The following is a 16751-nucleotide window of genomic DNA, read 5'->3' on the forward strand; positions in this document are numbered from 1 at the left end:
GACGCAAGTCTAACTAACTAAAGATCCACTTCAAATAGTACTGACCCTTCTGTGGTCACAGGTTTTGAAATGCAAATAATGATGTTTGCTGATTTCATCTAGTTTCCTGGATCCAAAACTATTCCCTGGTTTTAAATCGTAATGTTTTGAAGAACATCTATATACTAATTTGCAATTTGGAAATGGGACATTATTGCATTAACTTGTTTCATTTACAATTTCTTATTGATAAAGGTTGAACTGAACACAAAACATTAGTACATGTTCCTCTGGTGAACAAATGATTCTCTGACAAGCTTGGTGTGTCATTGGATATGGCTTAGTGCTCCATTGGTGGTCCCTCTGGCTGAACACTGGCTTGTATAATCCAGAATTATACATTCAAAATGTTGAGTTCAAGCTAACCTACTACCATTCAAATCGCATGATGATTCCCATGGACCTATAGCATGTTCAACACCAGGTCAGGGACCTATAGCATGTTCAACACCAGGTCATGTACCTATAGCATGTCAACACCAGGTCATGGACCCATAGACATCTTATAAGTAGACGCAGCATCGACCGCTACTGCCTACTGGCACTGACGAGACGCGGGCCGCCATCTTGGAGTGGTGATCCGCTCCACTCAGTGTAATTCATTTGGCAGGAGCAATGAACTGTCAGCGCATTTAATTAATCTTACCTCACTGAATACCACTGATTTTCACGCGTTTTTTTGTCATACGTGTAGCTATGATAAAGGACACATGTTTTGGCGTGTTTTATTATTCATAGTTGGCTTAACAGTAATAGAATATTCTTATATGCTATAAGTGACCAGATGTCCGAGATCAAAACTGGGAATATAATCCCCGAGAAGGGGAAAAAAACGGTCAGCTATTTTTAAGTAGAAGAAACAATATGATTAGGTTATATATACATATACGTATATCCTACATAAACAATGTATGAATACATTAGATATCTTAGGGACTTATAGACTGTATCTCTGTTGCTGCAGCAGCAGTTTATTCTGTCTTGACACTTGATATTTTGATTGATTGATATTTTGTATTACATTCTTCCCTTAAATTATGTTTAGAGTGATTGTTTTATATGTATTTTTTATGTATGTCGCTTTGGATAAAAGTGTCTGCCAAATACTTAAACATAAATAAACACCTGAAAGTTTTTATATCAGCTAAAACCACCATCTGTTTCACTGGATTCAGAATAAAACCAAATTCTGTCTTACCCAACAATGTTAGTATTTCAATATTGTTACTTGAACGACTTATTCATGGTTCCAATTATACTGTTAAGAAAGTATTGTCTTATACTTTGCCTAAAATTAGACAAAATAGAACATTTCCTTACAAAGACGAATGGGGCCGGGGAACTAAGTTTTAACTTAATATTTGCCTTGCAGAATTCAGCAAGATTAAAAGTGCAAATATATCAATAAAAATTGGGAATTATACACAAGTTAACATTCAATTCAATTTTATTTATAGAGTGCCAAAACATTACACGTCTCACGGCGCTTTACAGAGTATTGAACATTCAGAGAGAGCCCATGAGTAACAGGGGCGAGGAAAAACTCCCTAGAATTGGAGATACATATAGGAAGAAACCTCGAGCAGATCCACGACTCGAGGGCCTGACCCATCTGCCTAGGGTCAGTTACAGGGCAGTGAGGTTTGTATACATGATAAATGAATAGGTTAGTTAGGTGTAGAGAATAGAACATGGTGTTTAGAGCCACCTGGGGTGTATGTTACAAAGAGGCGGGATGGTTACCTTACCAGTATGATAATGCATGAATCCCATTTAGTGTCAGAAAGTTCAAATAGTCTAGTGTAGGGATGAATTGTCATAGGGATTAGGAATTGTCATAGGGCAGTAGTGGATCGCTAGGCAGTGCAGGCCAGGAATCCGGTCAAGGGGACAGCAACAGGCGATGGTAGGGCAGTCATAGGGATGGGACTTCAGGTGTGATGAGGGCCAAATACAAGGATGGCTAATAACTGGTAATGGTTTACCTCACAAGTGAGGTAAGGGGGAAGAGAGAGAAATATAGAGTGGGTTAATATTGCTATACGTTTCATGATGGTTAGTATTAAGTGTATCAATGGTACTATAGTGTTACACTATAGAGAGAAAAGGCAAGAAATGTTATATATTGATAATGATTTATCAAGTCTCAGTTCATAGCCGGGTGAACACAGTAGTTCAACAGTAATCCCAAAAATTACCCCATTCCAGTTAGGTAAGTGTGGCAGGACCTTTTCCTGTTTATCACACATTTCACGATGGTGGGCTACACAAAATTGGGTTGGAAAGCTAGACTAGCTATACTGTATAGCCACTGTCCATCTGATTGTCTAGTTAGCTAATATCATCATACGTGCTTTTACTGGCTTGATATTCGCTGCTATGGTCAAGGTTAGGTTTAGGGTTAGGGATAAGGGTGAGGATTAGGGTAAGGTTGGGGGTGAGGGTAAGGGAGGCGGGCGGTTAGGGTATAGGGGAGGGGAGAGGTTAGGGTTAGAGGAGGGGGGGGGGGGAGGTATGAGTAAAGGAGGGGGGAGGGGAGGGAGGTTGGGAGGGTATAGGGGAGGGAGGTTGGGAGAGGATATGGGAGGGGGGAGGTTAGGATATAGGAGGGGGGAGGTTAGGATATAGGAGGGGGGAGGTTAGGATATAGGAGGGGGAGGGGGGAGGTTAGGATATAGGGGAGGGGAGAGGTAACCTTACCTCATTAGGGTAACATGCATGTGTATAATAAAAATTACCATACAACAAGCCACACAACCAGGTCATTTTAAATGATTTTATATCATAAAACATCAGTATACATTTCAACATCTGTGCACAGTGAAACAATTCTGGGATGTGATTAAAAAAAAAAATACAATGGTTCATCGTGAGACCATCTGACCCTAACTCTGTCCCTAACACTGAACCATGAGGAACCCGCGAAGGAACCCTTGAGAAACAAGGAACCCTTGACAACCCGTGACTTAAGTCACGTCCTGCGAGGTAGAAGTTGCATCTGAAGTCTCCACCGTCCAGCTCCGACGAGGCGCCGTCAGTGGGTCACTGAAATGTTGCAAGAGGAAAAACACAAATCGTTAGCCTCGTAGCATAATCTATGTTGCTAGCCATAGGCCAACAATGTCAATGAGGCTACCAATGTCGATTACACTATGAGGCTACCCATGTCGATTACGCTATGAGGCTACCATGTTGATTACACTATGGGGCTACCAATGTCAATTATGCTACAATATAAATTATACTATGAGGCTAATGATATAGATAACTCTATGAGGCTAGCGATGTTGATTATGCTATGAGGCTAACAATACCCTTTATGCTATGAAGCTAACGATATCCATTATGCTATGAAGCTAACTATATCCATTATGCTAGGAGGCTAACGATGTCCAGCTAGGCGGCTAACCAGATTCCGGGTCTCCCTCCAGGTGGCTTCTCCTCCATAATTTTTTTAGTTTATATAATTTGTGTTGAAGAAAATACTTTTGTTTTGAGAATTCTACACTAGAAACACAGTGGTAGTAGTTTATTATTCTTTGGACACCTTGTTTAAATAATTCTGAATCAAATCAAATTTTAAACTTCAACATGAAACATGCACACACTTGGGAATTTGTAATTCAGGAATATAGTAAAACATTCTGTGAATTTAACAGCATAGCTTTAGTGGTGAAACGATGTAAAAAAAAACCTGTTGGTATTAACCTTCCAAAGACTTGAGCAGTCCCATCGTAGTCCTCGTCTCGCTCCTGGTGGGTCGTCAGCTTAATCTGTTCACAATACAAACACACATTAAAAGGGTGATGTTACGTTACCAAGTGTGAGTGTGACCAGCTGTTACGTTTTAGTGTCCACCTTGATGTACGCTGGATAAACTATAGTAGTAGCAGCTGATGTGACCTTAATTACTTCACAGCTTTGGCTAAAATTCACAGAATGAAAAATCTGAAGGAAAAACGAATGAAGACCCTCTACGATCATTTGAAATAATTAAAAAGAACCTCCAGGTGTCAAGTGTTTGGTTATGGTTACCCTCTGGTCCACAGCCTCCGGTCCAGCCTGGTGCCCCATTCCTGGTCCAGGGGGATCTGGATACCCTCTGGTCCAGCCTGGTGCCCCATGCCTGGTCTAGGGGATCTAGTTACCCTACATTATAATTAAGTGCGAGAAAAGCACTAGACACATCCACATAATAATAATAATAATAATAATAATAATAATAATAATAATAATAATAAAATAATAAAATAATAAATTATTATTATCATCCACCCTGGTGACCCATACCTGGTCCAGTGGGATCTGGTCACCTGCTGGTCCACCCTGGTCCAGGAGATCCTGTGAAGTCAGACAGCATCTTTATAGACCCGTGCACATCGCGGTCTCGAATCTAACTACCAACCCCCCCGCAGGAGCCCCTTACCTTGAGCTGGAACGACGATGGAGATCTTGGGGTGCTTTGGTCGTCTTGTTGCAAAATACAGCCAACAGACTTACCTTGAGCAGATCTAGTAGTTTGTTGCTGTTGGTTCATGTACAAATAATTGACTATACATTTCATATCCCCCCCATTTAGCAAATAATTCCCACCCATAAACAAGGCTGACAACAGTACAAAATAACAAACTGTTTTCATGCCTTTTGTCTACTTCCTTACTACTCTCTAAAACATCGCATGCACATCGCATGAGTGTTGCCTTACTGATCAGGGTGTGATCTGAGTGACCAGAGATGCATGCTGGGATACTGTGCCATCTGACACCTACAGTTCTGTAGAGGTTCCCCCTCAGGAGAAACCAAGTTTTCAAAAGGCTGTCGTGACATCAGTTACATGACCTGGAACGTCCGTCAAGACCGTGACAGGGACTCCCCAAGGAGAAACGCCAAAGGGTAGGCTGTGAGGCTCCCCCTCTCGGTGACTAGAATACAACAGCTCTTACAGGAGAGAATCATGGCGCACATTTCAACGTTCCTCTTCATAGACCTTGAAGCCCCAGTGAGGCTTTCTTCACCTCTTCTGAAGAGCACAACTGCAGCTCGACAGGGACGCTAGTTGGGATGTTTCCAAGATGGTTTCCGATTCAGCCCGAGAAATACTTAGATCTCAGGGCAGGAGTACAGGAGATCCAGAGGGCTTGCCAGTAGTCCATCATGTTGAGGTTAGGTAGGGAAGCCACGTTGCAGAATGTTTCATCTTCCATCTTCAGTTAGTTGGTTGGTTTCTCATCCGATTCTGTCCATTCGGAATGCCGTTAGTCCATCATCCATTGTACCAAGTAGCCATTGTCGCTTCCCATTGTTTGCATGATTCAGTCACACTACAGTCCAAGCTGCATGACACTCAAGTCATCCTGTCCAGTGTGTAGAAGGTCGAATTGAGATCCAGATGCTTGATCGCTCCAGGCTCTTGCTGTATTGAACACCCACTTTGTTATCCTCTTTGATTTAGGCCACAGACTTGAGTCATCAGAAACATCCGACCAAATGACACTCAAGGGTGTTTCAGGAAGAGTAGCATCCTCCTATAGCTGAAAATTAAAATGTTCAGGTAATACAAGCCAAGTAGAAAAATTTCCCCTCACACATGTGGTGCCCAGTACCAGGTTAAAGAGTGCCCCTCTCACACTTAGTGCCCCATGCCAGGGCAACGATTGCCCCTCACACTTAGTGCCACATGCAAGGTTAAAGATCACCCCTCTCACACTTAATGCCCCGTGCAAAGTCAACAATTGCCCCGCTCACACTTAGTGCCCCATGCCAGGTTAAATATTGCCCCTCACATGAAGTAGTACCCCATGACATGCAAAGATTGACCAGTACCAGGTTAAAGATCACACCTCTTTATTTTCAGTTATTAGATTGTGTATTTACACAAACAATGACAATACTCAAAGGAATACAAAGCCAAACGAGAGGAGAGACCAGTGGAGGGTTTGTAGGTCTTTGAGAGAGGAGAGACCAGTGGAGGTTTTGACAGAGACCAGCGGTGGCTTTGTAGGTCTTTGAGAGACTAGACCAGTGGAGGGTTTGACGGAGAGACCAGCGCTGGGTTTGTAGGTCTTTGAGAGACCAGTGGAGGGTTTGACGGAGAGACCAGTGCTGGGTTTGACGGTGAGACCAGTGCTGGGTTTTGTAGGTCTTTGAGAGACCAGTGGTGGGTTTTTAGGTCCTTGAGAGAAGAGAGACCAGCGGAGGTTTTGACAGAGAGACCAGCGCTGGGTTTGTAGGTCTTTGAGACGAGACCAGTGGCGGGATTGACGGAGAGACCAGTGCTGGGTTTGTAGGTCTTTGAGAGACGAGATACCAGTGCTGGGTTTGTAGTAGGGGTGTGACCGTTTACACGTGTACACGTGTAACCGGTTAGTAAATCATAACCGTTTAGGAAAAATCAGTAAACGAAAACCGAAAAATTCAAAATCTTCAATCAAAATGAACACATACTATTTATTTAGAGATTAATAAAGCTACAAATGTTCCACTTTGACAACGTTAATGCGCTAAGAAATGCACGTGATAAATGATGGGTAATTGACCACCGGGCATTACGTCATGTAACACTTAAGTTTCACTTTGGACTTGCGATGGCAGCTGACACGAAGCAGCGCAGTATGGCGTGGAAGTTTTTTGAAAAAAACGAGAAAGAAGACCAAGTTAAATGTACACTGTGCGGTGTACATTTGGCTTTCAAAAACAGCACAGGGTCGATGAACAATCACCTGCGCTGGAAACATTCGACAAGGTGGTCTGAAACGGAGGGGGGTGGGGCTAACGTCGGTGGCGGTGGTAGCGGTTCTGGGCCACGACAGACAACCATGCGGCAGTTTGCAAGCAAGAAGTGTGAAAAGGGACGGAGTGACTCAATCACCAACTTAATTGCCGAAATGGTGGCCCTTGACATGCAACCGATGTCAGTGGTGGAGGATGAAGGATTTAAAAAGCTAATCAGTTTTCTTCAGCCAGATTACACAATGCCCTGCAGGAAAACAGTTACTTGTAGGGTAATAAAGCTTTACGAAGATTGCTCGGCCAAAATTAAACGCCTGCTCGACCAAACCATGTATGTCGCACTGACAACCGACTGCTGGACATCCCTGACCACGACATCTTATATGACAGTAACCTGTCACTATATAGACCAAGAGTGGCAAATGCAGGCCCATGTATTGACCACACAAAATATGGAAGAGAGGCACACAGCAGAAAATCTGCAAATGGAGTTGGAAACGGTGGTGGCGGAGTGGAGTGTCAGTGGACGGGTTAGTGCGTGCGTGCACGATAACGCTGCAAATATTGTAAAGGCCAACGAAGCCTGTGACTGGGAGTCGGTCTGTTGCTTTGCGCACACGCTCCAACTGGCTATTAATGACGGGTTCAAGGCTGTCCAGATCCTGGAGCGCATGATCGGAGCGTGCAGCAAACTGGTTGGGCATTTTCACCACAGCGCAACGGCTATGCAAGCACTCGCTGTGAAGCAAAAGCAGATGTCCGTCAAAGAACATGCACTTATACAGTGCTGCAAGACCCGATGGAATTCCATATATGGAATGTTTGAGCGGCTGACAGAGCAACGGTGGGCTGTCTGCGCTGTGCTGTCAGACCGCTCTGTCACCAAACCTGCGGATGCGCGCAACCTCGAGTTAAAAGATGAGTACTGGAGACTCATGGAGGAGATGGATCCTGTCCTGAAAGCATTGGCGATGGCCACAACAGCGACCTGCGGTGAGGAGGCGGTCTCAATTTCAGTGGTCTACCCGATGGTGTGCGGCCTGATGAATGAACATTTGCAGCCATCAGGTGGTAATGACAAAGTCGCGACTTTTGTGAACACTGTGCGAGAATCACTGGCCAAAAGGTTCCTCCCATGGGACACTTTGACTGCATCAAAGCCTGCTGTTGTGGCTGCAGTCCTCGACCCCCGACACAAGAACCTCAGGTTTCTGTCACCTGACATGCAAGCTGCAGCAAAGACCCACATGGAGGCGATTTTTAAAGATGAAAAGGACAAGGAAAGGGCAAGACGAGAACAGCTGGATGAGGAGAGCGGGGACGATGTTACAGCTCCAAAACAACCGAAGAAAAGCAGTGCCATGGCCTTCCTCTTAGGTGCGCCATATGAGGAAGAGGAGCACTCAGAGTCAGAGTTAGAGAGGTATCTCTCTCTCCCTGCATGTCACCTGGACACAGACCCCCTTGCATGGTGGAAAACCAATGAACAGAATTATCCCGTAATGTCCAGGCTTGCCAAAAAGTTTCTGAGCATTCCAGCTACTTCCGTGCCGTCAGAGAGAGTTTTCTCCGCTGCAGGCCTACTGGTGTCAAAGCAACGCTCTCGGCTTCTTCCCGACAACGTGAATACGCTGATATTCCTTAACAAGAATCTGCCCAGGTAATTAATATAACTATTATTCAGGCTATTCTCACTATGGGAAGCATTGTTTGATTAATGTTGTTCTTGGCCATTTATAAAAGCTTATAGACTTTTATTATTTGTTTTCCAGACCATGCAACGATAACGAAAAGAAGACACGCTGAGAGAATCAGCATCATTCAACTACCGGCACACACCATTTTGTGTGTGTGTGTGTGTGGTTGGTTTAAAACAACAATTCAGTCTAATGCAGTCCTGTAGTTAATTATTATTATGTTAAAAATGTTTACATTTCTGGACTAATATTTTTTCAAGGCTGCAGTTTGTGGCGCCGCTGTTAATTTTCTGCGTGTGTTAAAATTACCGCAGGCATGGGCCTATGCAGTCCTGTAGTAGGCCTATTTTATCCTCTGTTAAGGTGAACCTAAGTTATTATTTATTTTGTTTAAAATATGTTATCAACTTTTTCGAGGCTGCCGTTTTCGCTGCTGTTGAGTTGTTCTGTATATGACACAGAGAAATGTTTCCGTTAGACATGTTGATATTATCAGTGCATAATAAACTGGTATTGAAAAATCCTTTGTTTCTCGTCCCTTAAAAATAGAGATTTCATTCTCATCGTGTTAGTTGTTATCATAGCCTTGTTGTATGCCTATATAGGCCTAAAATAAATACTTACAGGTAGGCCTATTTGTTTTTACAAATTCTACAGCAAGTTTTCTGTGCGACTTATTTAGGCTAGCCTACTTTATCATAATTGTATATGTCTGGCATTTGAGTGGCGACAGTGACGCGGAGGAATCTTTCTGAAAAGTGGCTGCACCCTCCATTGGTCGTAAAGCGCAACTGCGGTCCACTAAAAAAAAAAAATAATAAAACGGTTAACCGTGTACACGAATAAAAAGGGGTCGTGTAACCGTTTACAATTTTTTGTAACCGTTCACACCCCTAGTTTGTAGGTCTTTGCGCCCTGCCCTTCAAAGAAAAGAGAACTCTTCCCGGGGCTCCCGCCAGCTTCTCCGGGGTCGTTTGCGTTACCGCACTGGACGCCTATCGGCGCCTATCTCCGCCTCTCCAGATTTGGGAATCTGAACCCGACTCCCTTTCGATCGACCGGGGGCGACGGAGGCCATCGCCCCGCAGAGACGAGAGACCAGTGGAGGGTTTGTAGGTCTTTGAGAGAGGAGAGACCAGTGGTGGGTTTGTAGGTCTTTGAGAGAGGAGAGACCAGTGGAGGTTTTGACAGAGACCAGCGGTGGCTTAGTAGGTCTTTGAGAGACTAGACCAGTGGAGGGTTTGACGGAGAGACCAGTGCTGGGTTTGACGGTGAGACCAGTGGAGGTTTTGTAGGTCTTTGAGAGACCAGTGGTGGGTTTTTAAGTCCTTGAGAGAGGAGAGACCAGCGGAGGTTTTGACAGAGAGACCAGCGCTGGGTTTGTAGGTCTTTGATACGAGACCAGTGGCGGGATTGACGGAGAGACCAGTGCTGGGTTTGTAGGTCTTTGAGAGACGAGATACCAGTGCTGGGTTTGTAGGTCTTTGCGCCCTGCCCTTCACAAAGAAAAGAGAACTCTTCCCGGGGCTCCCGCCAGCTTCTCCGGGGTTGTTTGCGTTACCGCACTGGACGCCTCGCGGCGCCTATCTCCGCCTCTCCAGCTTTGGGAATCTGAACCCGACTCCCTTTCGATCGACCGGGGGCGACGGAGGCCATCGCCCCGCAGAGACGAGAGACCAGTGGAGGGTTTGTAGGTCTTTGAGAGGAGAAACCACTGGTGGGTTTGTAGGTCTTTGAGAGGAGAAACCAGTGGTGGGTTTGACGGAGAGACCAGTGGTGGGTTTGTAGGTCTTTGAGAGAAGAGAAACCAGTGGTGGGTTTGTAGGTCTTTAAGAAGAGACCAGTGGTGGGTTTGACGGAGAGACCAGTGGTGGGTTTGTAGGTCTTTGAGAGAAGAGAAACCAGTGGTGGGTTTGTAGGTCTTTAAGAAGAGACCAGTGGTGGGTTTGTAGGTACTTGAGAGCGGAGAGACCAGTGGTGGGTTTGACGGAGAGACCAGCACTGGGTTTGTAGGTCTTTGAGAGAGGAGAGACCAGTGGAGGGTTTGATGGAGAGACCAGTGGTGGGGGGCTAGGGCTTCAAAGCGTACGGAGGGAAACGTTGGAACGTGCTCCGTGGTTCTCAGGTGCAGGAACCAGGTTGGGTTCTAGTTGCTGAGAGGGACAGCCCTCACATCTCGCCCCCTGGTGTCTCCTTGAGGAGTCCCTGTCTCCATCCTGAAGGACGTTCCAGTTCATGTAACTGACGTGACGACGGCCTCTTAAACACTAGGTTCCCCTGAGGGGGAATGTCTACACAACTGAAGGCCTCAAACAGCGCAGAACCCTTGCATGCATCTCTGGTCAGTCAGTCACACACCCTTATCAGTAGGACAACACACATGGGATGTGATGCAATGATGAGGAATGTAGTAGGAAAGTGGACGGATAAAGTATCTTTTAGGGACGAATGAGAGGCATGAGAACGGGGGGGGGGGGGGGGGGGGAGAAGAGAGAGAGAGAGAGAGAGAGAGAGAGAGAGAGAGAGAGAGAGAGAGAGAGAGAGAGAGAGAGAGAGAGAGAGAGAGAGAGAGAGAGAGAGAGAGAGAGAGAGAGAGAGAGAGAGAGAGAGAGGCAGGGCCTACGTGGGGCGGGGCAGGGCCTACGTGGGGCGGGGCCAGAGAGGGGGCGGGGCAGGGCCTACGTGGGGCGGGGCAGGGCCTACGTGGGGCGGGGCCTGAGAACCGGTTCAAACTAAACGCTGTCAGCCCACAGCATTAAAAGAAAATGTTGTGACTTACAGTTCGCAGTTTCTTCTTCTTCGTGGTTCGATCGTGATACTCACAGAATCTGTTTCTTCTTCTTGAGCTGTGAAGGAGAGCAACAAGATTAGTTTTACGGCGCGTGTGTGTGTGTGTGTGTGTGTGTGTGTGTGTGTGTGTGTGTGTGTGTGTTTTAATTAGTGATTAATCCAATAAATCCAAATAAGTTATTAAAATAAAGTTATTTTTCCCATCTAACTACGACGGTAACCGAGTGCGGAGTCATTGTGTGACGTCATGGCCCCGCCCCCCTACGTCTTCCGCCGCCAACTCAGTCATGGAGTCATTTAAGCAATATCACACGAGAGGGAGTGCTGTTGTACTGTATATCAGCACGGCTGTGATTCGGTCGTAGGCACGAGGCCGCAGGCCGAGTGCCGCAGATAATCACACCGTGCTGATATACAGTACAACAGCACGACCTCGAGGTGTGATATTGCTTTTATACAACAGTGCTACGAGCACATTTTATTAGTTAACAGTAATAAGAAACAAGAGATTATGATTTGTTTGTTTAGTAATCATTTATTCGGCTCCGCCAACAAAAATAGTTCCGCAACTGAAGGGAGACTAGGCTGTTGCCAGGCAACACATATACAGTACATAAACATTCAGGCTATTTAACAGCTGATGTAACGTTAGCTAATAACGGTTATTAGAACGCCCGTACAGCGGAGTGATTAGGTCTGTGAAAAGTCCCAGTGCTGTTATACTGTATATCAGCACTATGGAATGTCTCGTTGTCCAATCAAATTGCTCGGTTGGGACCGAGTCGGAACTAACTGTTGTATAATGATAAATATCTGCAGCCGCGTCACCCGGCGAAAAATATCAATTAACTCAATTAAAAACAGCTTACGACGACATACATCCAGACTACTATTATTCAACTTATCAAGTAGGCCTAGAGTAAAAAACAATTAAGATAAATTATAAATAAGTGTCCTACTCACAGCAGGTCCGGATGTAGCGGCCGTTTTACTTCAAAAAAGTGTTCGTTAATTAACCCGACGGTCAACCTGGAAAACAAAAGGACCAGACGGATCATTAGTTACTTTTATAACTTCAACCGGACGTTTCTAACCATGTTTCGGTTAAACTACTAAAATAACGTCAATATTAACCGTGTAATGGAGACGGCTCAGCGTCTTTTTCAATCTAACCTGTGGTGGAGCCAACAGCTGACGGAGCGCGAGCAGCAGCAGCACAGTGAGGCTCAATGGAGACGCAGCGCGATCACCGAGACCCGCGAAATAATCAGCGAATAATCAGCGGAACTACATGCAGGTGTGCGCCGCCATAGGTGTGTGTGTGTGTGTGTGTGTGGTGTGTGTGTGTGTGTGTGTGTGTGTGTGTGTGTTGAGCGGGGGTGGGAGTGGGTGGGTGGGTTTGGGTTACAAACTGTGGGTGTGTGTTTGGGTTTGTGTGTTTAAAAGGTGAACGATATGTGGATGAGTGGGAATAAATGGTATATATTATGTGGATGTGTGAGTGTGGTTTAAAACCATATGGAGTAGAGGAATACTGTTACTACCAGGAATTGTATGCTGATTGAAGTATGAAATTACACCGTATGATGGTGTATTTCCTTTTGATGAAAATAATAAAAAATAATAAAAAAATAAATGCCTAATGTGTAACATAACTAATTAACTATAACTGTATTGATACAATTACTATTATAGAACATAAAAAATAGAACACAACTGACTTAACTTAAATATGCAAATTACAACATTTGGGCAAATTATGCAACTATGAAAGTCTTTATAGTTGCGTTTGTTTATTCACAAAATAGAAATGCTATAACGGCATAAAAAATAATAAAATCAATCAGCTCAGATATTTATTGTCAAAGTGATGAAGTTATCAAAACGTACAGAAATCCAAATGACACTAAATGTTTCAAATGACATTAATAAAAGAATACATTATATTGTTACTTTAATATTCTTATATTGTATATTTGAACAGTGTTCCAATATATTAGTCAAACATTTACATGTATTAAATCTATATCTGTACATATTTTATGCAAACAAAAACAAGGCGATGACATTATAGTCATACATCAAATATCCGTACAGTCACACCCAATTCATAAAGAAGACATTTATTGCCTGTTACACAATGCATGGACAAACAAATAAAAAAAACGAATTGATTGTATTTATTTAATCAAAGGAATCAGTACATCCCCCCCCCCCCCCCCCCCCCAAAAAAAAATATAGATTGCATTTCATATCAAAATACTAATAATAGTAATTATTCAAATAATAATTATAAATTGAGCTTGTTCTATTTTAAACGGAGCGGTGTGAACTTCTTGGGAGGGCTAGTGAACATGTGTTGATGACCTTGACCTCTCTGAGCCTAGGGTCAGAGGGGAGGGCTAGTGAACATGTGTTGATGACCTTGACCTTTGACCCTAGGGTCAGAGGGGAGGGCTAGTGAACATGTGTTGATGACCTTGACCTTTGACCCTAGGGTCAGAGGGGAGGGCTAGTGAACATGTGTTGATGACCTTGACCTCTCTGACCCTAGGCTACGGTCACCTGGCTCCTGTCCCTTCGTAGTATGGGCTCTCCTCCAGTACCTCCTCGATGACCGCCTGAAACGGACCAGAACCAACCGTCACCGCTTCAAACAGGATCAATCACACAGGGACCAGAAAGAATGAGTCTGACCAATAAACAGCAGGTTACTAACCCAAACAAAAACATTGGTGAACTCTGTGTCCGTGTGTGGAGATTCTGAAAAGTACATTTTGATTGTATGCGCGTATCTCAGCCCAACTTGAAGGACGCTTTGCATGAACGCTTACATGAAGCTAAATGACCAAATGGAAACGTGAAACTAATTGAGCGAATCCAAGACTGATCCCGCCAGACTTACTGGAAAGTTAAATTTGTCTAGACAAAAGGCCATTTACATGGCCTCCGATATATAACCAAACCTGTTAGGCAAATGTGTAGTAAAATGTGTCAGTCAAATAAGGGTAGGGCAAAATTGGTTTTGTGCACATTTTCATGCAGTACTGAGCCAAATAGTATTTATTTGGTATGGAAACGATAACGACCTTGACCGCATGGCTTCTGGACCCACATTATGCCGATATTATTCCTTCTCTGTATCAGTCTACTTTCCTGTCTGTCTTCACTGTTCGATCCATAAAAAATAATAATAATAACTCATGAATACAGAAATCTAGAAATCAATAACATGTATGCACTCTCAATGTTGTGGGACACTTTGGAAGGAGTAGAGGAATGGGGAATCCATTTTAAACGGCAACATGTAGAAACAGACCTGAATTTGTTCATAAGACACAGCATCCCTGAGGGACGCTTGGTCCATCGTCTCTGAGAACACACAGAATGTACACTTTAAACGATGACACATGTTGTGGGCGTGTGCTGTGCTGGTGCTGCATGTCGCCAGGCAGGACATCTCCCGGAGTGTGTGCGGGCTGGGGGCTGGTCTAGCTAATTAACTAATTGATTGCTCAATGTGCAACAGTTGTGCAGCCTCGCCCAGCCCGATCAGACTCAATCAGTGTGGGTCAGGCCAGGTGAGGCTGCCTGAACCAACCCTGGGCCCCGTTTCCCGAAAGCATCGTTAGCCTAAGTGGGTCGTAAAGTTCATCGTACGAGCATCGTAGAGTTTTCAGACCCGTTTCCCGAAAGCATCGTTGCGTAACGAACGTCGTTAAAACCCTCGTAGCTAACGAGGGCTCCAGGGGCACTCGTAGAGCGCTAAGAGGCATCATTACTATAGCCTCAGTGGAGTCACCAGCTGGACATTCCGTGTATTGGATGTATTTTATTCAAACACATCCAATACCACAGAATGTCCAGCTGGCGCAATTTCGCAATATACCCCAAAAACAGTAGTTACCGCCGATGTATTACTCATAGACTACTGTTAGATTTAAGTTACTGACTGAGCGTGGCATCTTCCTACAGAAGGTACTCCAGAGGACCAGGGACAGGGTGGTACCTGGCTGATGAGGCCCGCTCAGCGGGGCCTTGACAGAGAGGCTCTGCTGCCACCAGTCGGAGCAGGCCGAGCCAAGCTCCACCGGCTCAGAGCAGCCCTGGAGGACCTGAGGGGTCACAGCAGAGCCAGGGTCAGAGGTCAGAGGGCAATATGACTGTGGTTATGTTGACATTAACATTCAGGGCGTTTATCAGACGCTTTCATCCAAAGCGACTTGCATTAAAGTACATCTGTCAGAGGAAGGAGAAACAACATAGGCTCTGAACGATAGAGATAGAGAGCTAGGCTCTGAATGAGCCTATCTCTGGGCACCCCTGCGGTCTCCCCAGAGCTAGGCTCTGAACGAGCCTATCTCTGGGCACCTGCTCCGACCAGGTTTGATTGAGAGCATATGTTTCTATAGCAACTTACATACTGTGTTCATTTTGGAACGGAAAACCTAGGGTTGCCGCTAACCCTGGGTTAACTTAGCTGGGTAAGTGATAAAACCGGCTTTGTGGAACACCCCTCAGGTTAGTTTGGTCGGATAAGTTGCCATGGTTACTTAGCGGAGATTCCCTTAAGTGACGTTCATGGAACGCAACTCCAGCTGAAAGAAGCCCGGCTAAGCGGAATAAGCCCGGCTTTGCGTTCAGCCTGGTTGATGGAACACCCCTCGGGTTGCCTCCGCTGTGTTTGTAGCTGATCAGCTGGCAGGCTGAGCACATCACTGGATATTGTTGCTGAATGCAATTATGGCTTTAAAAAGCTCGGAAACAACGTGTGCCGTTTGAGGATGTACTTACAACCGGACAAAACTAAATAATTGGTTGAAATCGTAATGAATGAATGACTGACGGCGATTGTTTACATCGATCTCGTAGTAACCAGTAAAGCCCACAATTCGCGCAAAGCATCACGGGGCGGTGGAAACTTGTGGATACAAAAAACTGTCTGATGTCTGACACATTTTATGAATAAAGTGTTCCCAAAAAGCATTGGACATATGACCCACTATGTTGTGCTCCATGTACCCAATGTTGACAACGTGACATGACATGACTAAGCTACCAACACAAACAAAGAAAGGAAATTAACTACGTGTTGACAGCTGAACGCTGTATCACATCATGAGCTGGCTGTTCTCAATTCACAACATGCATCCATCCAATCTAAATCAGGCATTCTGACCAAAACTCATGCACTCCCCACCGCAGTTATTCCACTGATTACTCCACTATCGTCATCTCCACTATACCCAACACTGTACGAACGCAAACCGTGGATAAGTCAGGCTACTTGGTGGCTATGGCTAACATCAATTGCAAGAGTTAAGACAGCCGACCACTTGAGTGCAAAAAAACACAAAAGACCTCCCCACTGCACCAGCAAACCTTAAGCAATAAATATCGCGTCTTACCTTTATTTATGTGGCAGTGGTCTGCAGATGCATCCCGTGGTGTCGCCTGCCACATCCATTTAGTTCAACAGGTGATCGCTCTGTGTGT

This window comes from Micromesistius poutassou (assembly GCF_964030765.1).
Source record: "Micromesistius poutassou genome assembly, chromosome: 4".
Lineage (NCBI taxonomy): Eukaryota > Metazoa > Chordata > Actinopteri > Gadiformes > Gadidae > Micromesistius > Micromesistius poutassou.